This window comes from Panthera onca, chromosome D3 (genome assembly GCF_046562875.1).
Source record: "Panthera onca isolate mPanOnc1 chromosome D3, mPanOnc1 haplotype 2, whole genome shotgun sequence".
Classification (NCBI taxonomy): Eukaryota; Metazoa; Chordata; class Mammalia; order Carnivora; family Felidae; genus Panthera; species Panthera onca.
Window position 1 is genome coordinate 7121977 of NC_138350.1, and position 12191 is coordinate 7134167.

General features: G+C 39.1%; 1 non-coding gene across 1 annotated transcript; it reads right to left on the reverse strand.

Annotated features, from left to right (window-relative positions):
* Positions 1 to 11193: 11193 nt before the first annotated feature.
* Positions 11194 to 11300, reverse strand: LOC132666187 (U6 spliceosomal RNA). The gene has a single exon (XR_009604551.1). It is a non-coding gene; the product is annotated as a U6 spliceosomal RNA (small nuclear RNA).
* Positions 11301 to 12191: the final 891 nt, after the last annotated feature.

Here is a 12191-nt window from a genome sequence, read left to right on the forward strand (position 1 = left end):
AGTAATTGCCAAGTCACCAAGCAGAGCCTCCATGCTCAAAGAGACCCACTTGCTAGTGACTTTGCAGTGTCAAACAAATGTTCAACTTTTATTCTGACACTTCTTGAAGAATTTGATTGAAACTATATATGTCCAGATAACACTCAGCAAAGTGCCCTTCTTGCATTTGTTTCAAGATATATTTGGAAACAAGAGAGATGACCTTGGATGCAGCTGCTTTTCCAATTTAGGACTTCTCTCTGGGTCTACTGAATAATATTTCCCAGGATTGAAAATTCAAAGGATGGAAAAACATTTTAGTTACTATATGCCATAAGCCCTATGATAGAGGATTTTTCCCCCAGCAATATGTTCTGCCTCTAAAAGAATGATATATTTAGACCACAAACTCTATGCTAGCTTTCTAACCATCTATTTCAAAATACATTCAGGAACACATTTGCTTTTCATCAGAGCGCCTTTTTGTAATCTAAATTGAGCTGCCTTGCTTTTTAAAATATTTTAGCATCTAAGAAATAAAAAATATCAAGCAGTTAACCCTTCGCCTTTGCTTTCTGGCATTCAAAATTTGTTTCAAAGCCAGGGTTCATTGTAACTTGATGTAAGATCTAAAAGAAGACTGGGGAGGCTCTGACATCCACAGCTAAGTTTATTGCCACCTGTCCAGATGACAGTACAAGTCCTACTAGTCTAACCTCAAGCCTCAAAGCCAAGGCTAGCTTCCAGTTGTATCTACATTTAGCCCACGGAGATGGATGGTTTTAACTGTCATTAAAGTGACATTCTTTCAGTTACCATTATGCATATTTTGGAGGTTCAGGCAGTTCCATTTTTAATTTGTTGTCACAGTCACAGGACAAGACTTAGGTAACCTGTTTGATAAAGCAATTTTACCTTTAAGCAGATGAATAAATAAGAATTATAGTCTTATCATTGTCCTACATGGCATATTACCAGAGATAGTAACATTTTCTATTTTCATATGGTTTCCTAAGATGTTATAGTCAATCAGAGCATTTATAGAGATGATTATGTTGTTGGCAACAGTCTCCAGCATACACAGTACATGAATGCCCAGTAAAATGTGTTAACATGCACACACACACACACACACACACACACACACACACACGTAGACATAGAAAAACCATTTTATAATACTTCAAAGGATAACTTGTTCTCAAGGATTCCTTGTTGCTTGATTTGGTATCCAATCAGTTATGTCAACTGTTAGCCACAGGGTGAGTGATTTTGAACAGTCAACAGATTTTTAAAACTTACTACTTAGATGATCCGTCCATCAGATAACAGACTGATCTTAAATTTTTAATTGTCATAAATTATTGCCCCAGCCTTGCTTTGCAGTTTCCTAATTCAAAAACTGGTGACTTTAATCTGACATTTATTCCTTAGTAAAAACAGATTTTTCCATGGGTGTGGCTATCCTGTATACATTTCCATTATTTTATTGATGTTGAACCAAAGTAATTGCTACAGTCACTGCACTGCCCTAATTAAGTAAATAAGTGTTAATAGTACCCAAACTAATAGATTTTATAGGATAAGCAATAAAGTTTTCTCTTACTGCTGCCAGAAACTCCTCCAACTGCACAAAACTTCTGAACTGTGCTTTTTAAAGATAAGAAAAAGGAAAATATGACGATACCTACAAAATACTCCCAAGACCTGTAGTGCTCAAAGAAGATTTTAGTGATGGAAAAGTCTCAGAGAAAAGGTAATTTTATTTTAAATATTACAGAGATTAAATGTGAGTTTTGCTGAATGTTTTCATAAAATCTCTTTCAAATATGTTTTCTATCCTTCGTCTAAAAACATACAAAACTTTGAGCCAAAAAGAATATTCCTGTATGGTTTGTGGTTATTAAGTCTGTCAGTATGTCTTGGGAGCCCTTTTCTCTCTATCCAGCTCCCCTTATATTCTCAGATACTCTTAAGCAAATCAGAACATTATTGATGTTCAGTAAGTATTCATTGCTCGAGAATTAGTATCTCACTGTCAGCCTTCCTAAGACAGGAGAAATTTCTAGCAACTACAAAGTGAATATATTTCCCTAAACGCTTTTTATCTGTGTCTTCCATAGATGGAATTTATATCCAGCTATCTGCAGATTTATATAGAATCTGGTTTACCCAAATATTTGCAGTACCATCAAATTAAGTTTCTTTATTTTCTTTTTCTTATCATGCCCAAATATCTTACCTTGATCTTTTTGTTACAAAATACAGATGTGTTTATTTAATGAAGGCAGATCTAGTATGTTTCTGGTTCAAACTCGTTTTAACATCGTACCTTTTTTCTGTCCCTGACCCTCTCCAACTTTTTTGGTTCTCATATCTTTTTCTCCTTGTTTATGCATACCATTCCATTACTGTTTAAACTCTCTCCGATTGTGGGGCTCCTTGGTGGCTTAGTTGTTTAAGCATCCGTTTCTTGATTTCAGTTCAGGTCATGATGCCATAGCTTCGTGAGTTCGAGCCCCATGTTGGGCTCAGGGCTGACAGCAAGGAGCTTGCTTGGGATTCTCTCTCTGCCTCTCTGTCTGCTCTTCCCCCACTTGCACTTTTTCTGTCTCTCTTAAATAAATGTGAAACTTTCTCTGATTGTGTCTCACACATTCTTTTGCCACTAGTAAGTTCACTTTTGGAGCATCTTCCCAACAAAATTTTTTTATTGAGGTAAATTTGGTATATAACATTATATGAGTTTCGGATGTGTACATCTTTGCACACTGATGATTGTACGGCTCTGTGGATATATTAAGAAACATTGTGTGACTACACTAAAAACCACTTTAAATTGGTGAATTTGTGTGGTATGTGAATTATGCCCCAATAAAACTGTTAAAAATGAATATATAGCTCAATGTAGCAGAAGTCAAATGATATCAAGCAATATTTGTTTAAAAAAACAAAAATCCCTCACCTACTTCAGTCTTCTCCCTTCTTTGAGGTATTTCCAAAGCTAGCTTTTGGAATATTCTTGCTGACATTTTCATTGTGCACACAAGCGCATATATGTATTTACAGCCTTTTAAAACTGTGTACAAAGGGGGTTATATTCACCATTCTGCAACTTGCTTTTTTTTTAATTTTTTAAATGTTTATTCGTTTTTGAGAGAGAGAGAGAGCACATGAGCGGGGGGGGGGGGGGGGGGGGGGAGGGAGACACAGAATCTGAAGCAGGCTCCAGGCTCTGAGCTGTCAGCACAGAGCCCGATGCAGAGCTCGAACTCACGAGCTGTGAAATCATGACCTGAGCTGAAGTCAGACGCTCAACCGACTGAGCCACCTAGGCGCCCCTGCAATTTGCTTTTTTGCATCAAAGAGTAAATTATAATAATATGTCCATATAGAGTTGTTCTTAACAGTTGCAGGTATCTAATTCTTAAACAATGTTCCACTACATGCATGTAGCACGATTTGATTAACACGCTCCTGATTGAAGATCCCTCTATATGTGTCTTGCACTCTGATGCAAGTATATGTGTCAGGCAAAAAACAAACAAAAAAAAACCCTTAGAAGTAGCATTATTGTATTCAGAGGTATGTGCATTTAAACTTTTGATAGATAGACATTGCCAGATTACTCTCCAAAAAACTGGTGATAATTTGTAATCCCATCAGTTGTGTATGACAGAGCCCAGTTTGCTATTCTGTTGCCTAAACTAGGTATACTGGCTTTATAACATCTTTGTCAGTATGATAAGTTGAAAGAATTAATTTGTATTTTTAGATTTATGAGTGAGGTTGAGTTTTGATGACCTGTTTTTAATTGATTATGTGGTATTTTTTCTAATTGAAAAATCCATAGTGTTAATTGTAGAAATTTTGAGTAATACGGCAGATAATTAAAAACATGTATAATCCCCTACCCAGAGATTATCACCATTTACAATTTTTCTTCTGGCCCTCCTTTCTATGAAATTTATCTTTTGATTATTTTTAGCAGATAATGAGGTTGGTAAAGGAGCTAATTTTTGTATTTGAAATACACAGCTAATGGGGCGTCTGAGTGGCTCAGTTTTTTAGGCTTCTGACTCTTGATCTCAGGGTTGTGAGTTTAAGCCCCACGTTACTACTACTTAAAAGAAAATATGCAGTTTACAAAATGAGGTTATAATTCAGCTACTTAGAATATTGCTTTGAGCTCTTTTAATCAAGGTGCTATATAAATATTCAGTGGACTGAACTCTCCTGTGCCAAGCTTTTGGGATCAGCTAGTGGAAAAATCATTAGCATTCTTTCCTTGACACTGTACTGTCACTACCAGGGCTGAAACTGGATGAGATTTCCTGGGAGCCAATGGGTCTCTTAGTAAAGGAGACAGCTCTACGGTCCTTTAATGGCATGGAAGATAGAGGAATCCTGTACCTTAAAAGACAAACACACATTTCATATTATATGTTTATGTGTGTGCCCATATATATAACCATTATTCTCACTCGCACATGCACAAAACAGAAGATGAGATTAGTGAGCCAGGATAGGAACATGCTGAAAGAGTGCTGGACACCTGGGGAACAGTAAAATGATTAGCACACAGGGTAAGCCATCCAAAGACAAGTCCCATATGGTAATCATGTTTCCTTATCTGATTCTTCCTTTGGATGGGAAGAGCATGGAATGCAGGATTAGTTTCTGTTCACAGTTGTATTTCCCGTGCCTAGTTACGCACACAGGCAACTTTGATCGGTGAATAATGAATGAATGAAAAGTGAATGAATGTGACCTTGAATAAATCGCTTAATTTCTTTGGACTTCAGTTGCTTTCTCTGACAACTTCAAAGAATAACTAAAAGGATAAAATAAGGTAATGTATGAAGGTGGTGGATAAGACTGAAAGTCGGCTCCAAGCTGACTGTGTCTCCTCCTTATTTTTACGGAGCTAGATATAGTTGCCACTCAGGCCCTAGTAAGGAGGCCCTACTGTATACAGCAACTGTCTGCACATCATCTTCCTGGTTAACCAGAGAATAAAGTAAATACAATGCAGCTTTATAATTAGAAGTAATTGCCAGTGACCTGGAGGCTTTGCCATCTTAACCACTGCCTCATTCTCAGTATTCAAGGGTATCTTATGGGGCACCCAGGTGGCTCAATAGGTTAAGCAACCAATTTCAGCTCAGGTCATCGTCTCACAGTTTGTGGGTTCCAGCTCTGCATTGAGCTCTGTGCTGACAGCTCAGAGCCTGGAGCCTGCTTCGAATTCTGTGTCTCCCTCTCTCTCTCTGCTCTCCCCTGCTCATGCTCTGTGTCTCAAAAATAAATAAACGTTAAAAAAAAATTTTTTTTAAAGGCATCATATAAATCTAACACTGAAGTCCCATCAGGCTTAGGGTAAAGTTATAGAAAATGGATGTTACTGTGCCTTTAACATGCTTAGAAATGCATCTAGTGATTATGTTTAAAAGCAGAGATGATAACTCAGGAAGGCACATGGTATATGTTTAGAATAGTAGCTATTCTCAGAGTTGACCTATTGTACATGATTGCAAATGAACGCCTGTCCTTTTTAGTTTATCTTGTATCAAATTGTCAGAGACCCATTCCAAGTAACGATTACATTTTGGAGTAGTGTAAAGAAAAAAAAAAAACCTCTATGAAAGATTTTGTGATGTACTCAAGAAATATTCTGTGACCTTTTAAGTTGGTTGAAAGAGAAAGCTGGTATGATGTAAAACAAGTTAAAATGAGAATAAGCTTGGAAATATTAAATAGCATCAACTCCTAGCCCTTAGGGAAGATAACTAATGGCCCAGGCCCTAAAATTACAATTTTTTAGAATTTTTCATAAAAACTTGATATAAGTAGAAACATTTCTCAGGCCAGTACACCCTAATGAAATGCCATAAAAATAACAGACTAGCACATAAAATCTTTTTCTATTTGTAACCAACAGCATTGCATAATCAGGCAGGAACCAGGAAGTAAAAATAATCACAAAATTAAACAAAGTGATCTGTTTTCATTACTCCAGCAGGAGTAAAAAGTGAAGATAAATACAGCCAGCAAGTTCCTTTATCAAATTTGAAAATTCTTTCCTTGTCAGTCATTCCTTAATAGCAGAATAAAAATGAAATTTTTACTAAGGCTTTTAACTCAACGCTATCTTTTAAAAAATCTTTTTTAACTGTGGTAAAAAAAAACACACACTCTAAAATTTACCGTCTTAACCATCTTTAAGTGTTCAATAGTGTTACCTATATTCACATTGGTACAGTAGACCGGCAGAATGTTTTCATGTTGCAAAGCTGAAAACATTATAAGCAACTCTACCCATTAAGCAACTCTCCATTCCCCTTCCCCGTGGCAACTACGATTCCACCTTCTGTCTCTGAGTTTGACTGCTCCAGTACCTCATATAAGTGGAATTCTACAGTATTTGTCTTCTTGTGAAGTCCTCAAGGTTCACCCATACTGTATCATGTGACAGGATTTCCTTCAAGACTGAACTCCGTCCTTTTTAATATCATTTTTGTGGTACAGTCTATTCTACCCTTAAACATCTTTTAATGCTCCAGACCATAACCAAATACAGAATGATGAGAAGCAGGTCGGAATGCACATTTGACCTTCCGAATTCTCCTGTCAAGAAATCAAAAGAGGTTATAAAGTGATTAAACACTGTAGGACTTCCCCAGTGTGAGAAAAACTATTTGATGCTAAGTTAGCAATCAAGACTCTGAAGACCTTTCGCAAGCCACTTGTATTGAAGGTTTTCATTTGTTTTGTTGTTCTAGAAATGCATTTGACCTAGTACAACTTTTTTTTTTTTTTGAAGTATCTGCAAATATATCTCTGCTGCTGGCTTATTTTTTTTTTTTTCCTTCAAGCCTGCAGACATTCTTTCCAACTTCTTCAGATTGAGTTAGCTGTGTTCATGTTTGAGAAAAACCCTCCTCCCCTATTCTGTCATAGCAACAGTGTGTTAAGAGAATGCAGTCGGGAACTGGAGATATTGTTAGGTCACAGAGCCAAACAGGATTGAGTTTTAAAAAGAAGCAGAGAGGGGCGCCTGGGTGGCTCAGTCGGTGAAGCGTCCGACTTCGGCTCAGGTCATGATCTCATGGTCCGTGGGTTCAAGCCCCGCGTCGGGCTCTGTGCTGACCGCTCAGAGCCTGGAGCCTGTTTCGGATTCTGTGTCTCCCTCTCTCTGTGACCCTCCCCCGTTCATGCTCTGTCTCTCTCTGTCTCAAAAAATAAATAAACGTTAAAAAAAAATTTTTTTTAAAAGAAGCAGAGCTCATTCAATTTCAGTCTTCCTACCTTATTTTTTTTTAGAAGATGTTTGTTTATTTTTGAGAGAGAGAGAGAGAGAGAGAGAAGAGCAGGTGTAAGCAGAGGAGGGGCAGAGAAAGAGGGAGAGAGAGAATCCCAAGAAGGCTCTGCACTGTCAGCACAAGAGCCCTACTTGGGGCTCGAACTCACGAACCGTGAGATCATGACCTGAGCCAAAATCAAGAGTTGGATGCCTAACCAACTGAGACACCCAGGTGACCCCCTACCTTAATTTTTAACAGCTTTGTTGAGCTATGATTCACATATCATATGCTTCACTCATTTAAAAATTCAGTGGTTTTTAGTATATTCCCAGAGTTCACAACCATCACTACATTCCCTGTGAGAACATTTTGCCACCCCCATAGGAAACCCTGTGCCCATTAGCTGTCACTCCCCATTTCCCCCAGATCCCCCAGCCCTAGGCAATCACTAATCTGCACTCTATAGATTTGTCTATTCTGAAATTTCATATAAATGGAACCATACGATATGTGGCCTGGCTTCTTAGCATGTTTTCAAGGTCATCCATGTTATAGGATGTATCACTTATCCCTTTTTTTTAAATTGTGGGAAAATAAAATTGACCATCTTAACCATTTTTAAGTATACATTTAAGTATTTTAAGTACATTCACATCGTTGTGCAACCAATCTCCAGAACTCTTCATCTTGCAAAACTAAACTCTATTTCCATCAAGAGTTTCCTGTTCTCCCTTTTTCTCAACCTCTGGTAACCATTATTCTACTTGGTCTCTATGAATTTGATTCAGGTACCTTATATAAGTGGAATTATACAGTATTTGTCCTTTTGTGACTGGTTTGTTTCATTTACCACAATATCCTCAAGAACTTTGTCATTCATGTTGTAGCATGTGTCAGAATTTCCTTCCTGCTTCGTTCCTTTTTATGACTGAGTAATATTTCATTGTGTGGATATACTTAATACATTTTGTTTATCCATTCATTAGTTGATGAGCGTTTGGGTTATTTCCACTTTTGGGTTACTATGAATAATGCTACTATGAACATGCATATGCAAGTTTTTGTATAGACATGTTTTCAGCTCTCTGGGACATCTACCTTGGAGTAGAATTGCTGAGTCATATGGCAACCCTGTTTAACTTTTTGTGGAGCTGAGCAACTTTTTCACATCAGCTGCATCATTTTACAGCAGCAAACTAGAGAGGTTCCAGTTTCTCCACATCCTCACCAAGGATGTTGGAGAAAAGAATGTTGTTATTGCCCACCCTTTTCATCATAGCCAAACTAGTAAGTGTGATGTAGTATCTCATGGTGGTTTTGTTTGCTTTTGCCTGGTGGCTAGTTTTACATGAGTTTATTGGCCATTTGCATATCCTCTTTAGATAAATGACTCTTCAGATCCTTTGTCCATTTTTTAATCATCTTGTTATTGTTGATTATTCATGAATCCTGACTACGAGTCCCTTGTCAGACAAATGACTTACAAATATCTTCTCCTATTTTGTAGGTTGCCTTTTTCACTTTCTTGATGGTGTCCTCTGAAGGTTTTTAATTTCAATGAAGTCCAATTATCTGTTTCTTCTTCTGACACTTGTGTTTTTTGTGTTGTATCTAAGAAGGTTTTGCCTTCTTAGGCACAAAGATTGGGATACCTGACTGACTCACTTGGAAGAGTATATGACTCTTGATCTCAGGGTTGTGAGTTTAAGTTCCACATTGGGTATAGAGATTAGTAAGAAAACAAACTTAAAAAAAAAAAAACACAAAGATTTACTCCTGTTTTCTTCTAAGAATTTTTAGTAGTTTTTGCTCTTCTATTTAAATCTATGATTCATTTTTGGTTAAGTTTTGTATATGCTGTAAGAATGAGATCCATCTTCAGTATTCTACATGCGTGTATCCATTTGTCCCAGCACCATTTGTTGAAAGATTTTTCGTTCCCCCTTCCCCTCCATTCAATTGTCTAGGTACCCTTGTTGCAAATCAATTGACCATAAACCATGACAGTTTATTTCTGGATTTTCAATTCTATTCCATTGATCTATCTTCTAACTTTGTTTTTCCTTTTTAAGATTGTTTCAGCCATAATCAAAATAATCAAAAGATGATTTTCAGATTTTTATCGTGTACTGAGTTGAGAGAGGGAGATTTAGGTTCTGCTTTGTCTGTATGAAGTTGGAGGTGCCTACTGGACACACAAGGGGAACTGTCCAGTAGGAACTATATTTAGGAGTCTGGTGTTCCAAAGAGAGAACAGAGATGGGGATAAAGATAATCAAGATGTGAGAATCAAGAGCACGTAGGTCCCATCACCCTTCCCATCTATTGCTCCGTCCCTCTGTGCTCTCTTGGGTTCCCCCCCAACAGTCTTTCTCAAGTTATTTCTTCACAGTTTCCTAGGTGCTCCAGACCAGAGAGATTTCCCCATGCTGTCATTCTCTAGAAGCCTTCCCATTATGGAACTGACTTCACCAAGGTTGAAAAGCCATTACCCCTCAACCTTTCAATTCTTCCTTTTTGTTTAGATATTAAGTATGCAGTCATCCAGGGAAACCAGAAGGGATGAGTAGGTTTAGGAGAGGGGATCTTTGGAAACAGGCATTTATAAAGCTGGTTCAGATTTGGATTGGCCCTGAAATCATTGCTAAGTGGTAGGGATGGTGGAGCCTGAAAAGAGAGTGAAGCGGGGAGTCACTATGGTACACAGGAGCGTTTACTACTACTACTCCACCATGGCATTTCTAGCTCAGCTCAAAAGGACTTTTGGTATCTTTTAGGGAGCTACTATAGTTTAAGAGAGAAAGGTGTCACAAAGGAAGGCCAGAAAAGGCCTTCCCAGGGAAATCAACTCCTTGCTGTGATCATCACTTTAGAGTCTGATTAAACATTTTGCAGATGGTGGTGATGGGTGCACAACACTGCTAATGTACTTAATGCCACTGAACTTACACTTAAAAATGGTTAAAATGGTGAATTTTATGCTCTGCATATTTTACCACTATTAAAAAAAAAATGTTTTGCAGGTCTAGAAACCAGATCCCAGGGCCTGGAATGTTTCTGTCTAGTCCCTAAGATGCATCTTTTCCTGTTACCGAAAGGTCTGAGACACCCAGTTGGTAATCAGAAGCTCTTACAGGGAGCCTGGAAAGTAGCTGCAGACTCTTATGGCATTTTTACTTCCAAGTATGTAAGTACAGCTCTGTGGTGGCTGGGAAACCGACCAGGAGACTGTGTCCCTGTCCTTGCCTGTGTAATGCTATACAAATACTGTCACATTTGTGTCATGGAGGGGGTCTCCTTTGGTCAATACCCTGTGGGCGATCCCTCTGTTTGTTGGTAGACAGTAAATGAGAAGGTGAAGTTTCCTTGGATTATCCATTGTGGGGAGGCCCCAGGTACAGGGAGACTGAAGGATGAGTAGAGGCTAGCCCATAACTGCAAGTTCACGGTTGCCCCCAGCAACACCTCTTATGACGTGTCTGCCTTTAAGTGGCCGACCTTAGTAATTTTGGATTCTCAGTAGTTTTCTTCTCAGAAGTTGAGCTTATAAAGAGCCTCTGGGGGTATCTCCTACCTGATCCTTCACCCCGGGCCCCCATCTTCCCTTCCCATTTCTCCTTCACCAGTAAAACCCATTCCTTCATCCTGCCCTGCCTGTGCATGTACATCTCTAGCACAAGGGAAGGGGACTTGGGGGACATTGGTTATTTTTAGTTTAGGACTAGTATAAGGTTGAGACATGGTCAACCAATCCCAGACTTGAGCTCACTGATGTCTCAGATTTTAAGAAGCACCAACCAGTCTTTCCAAGTGCCATGTTCCACCAACACTTTCTTTCACTTGTCTTGACATTGTTAGACCCCCCACGGTGTGGTTTTATCGCCTGCCTCCATTCAGATGTTTTTTTTCCCCAGATGTGGAACGCTTCACAAATTTACATGTCATTCTTGTACAGGAACCATGCTAATCTTCTCTGTATTGTTCCAATTTTAGTCTGTGCACTGCCACATCAAGCACCTTCCTTTCAGATTCTGAGGGTCATTTGACTTTGTCTCTGGCAGCTGCCATTTTCTGCCTCCTACCTAACATGGCACCCTGTGTCATGTGAACCCTTACACATGGTGGCTCTGCCCAGTCTGGGCCCTTAGGGAGGGCGTCTAGCAAGATCAGCTTAATTTCTACGTCCACTTTTACAGGACAACTTCATTCAGTGTCCATTACACTTTTTGTGTAATATTTATTTTGGGGAAAGCGGAAACAGAGGGGAGGGGCTGAGAGAGGGGGAAAGAGGATCCGAACCGGCTCTGTACTGACCAACTGACAGCAGTGAACTCGATATGGGGCTCAAACTCATGAGCCATGAGATCATGACCTGAGCCGAAGTCAGATGCTCAACCAACTAAGCCACCCAGGTGCCCCCATTACACTTTTAAAATGCTTAAACCAAATCACTCCAGTCTCTTTTCTTGATACCTTTTCTTCATACCTTTTCTTTATACCTTTATACCTTGGCCTTTACACCGAGCTGTGGGCTTCCACACTTCTGGCCCTAAAGCCTCAGCAGCTGTTTGGTGTAAGCCAGCTCAGTGCCCTTGCAGTGAGTTTGGGGAATCTATTAGCTTTGTCCCTAAAGTTAGACTCCACACTGTCTCAGAAGAATGGTAGAGTGAGACAGAAGACGAGGGGTGGTCAAGAGAGAAGCTAGGAAAAGATTTGTACCGATGCTAGAAAAAAATGAAAGCTCTTCATGGGTTTACTTATGCAAGATGCAAGGTAAAGTGCAAATACCTTGACCCGGCAGTTGTTCCGCACCCCTGACCGCCTTCCAAATTCACACACACACACACTCACCAGACACACTTAGCAATTCAAAGCTCTGGTCTGGAAAATCTTGCCCCTGGGGTGTCA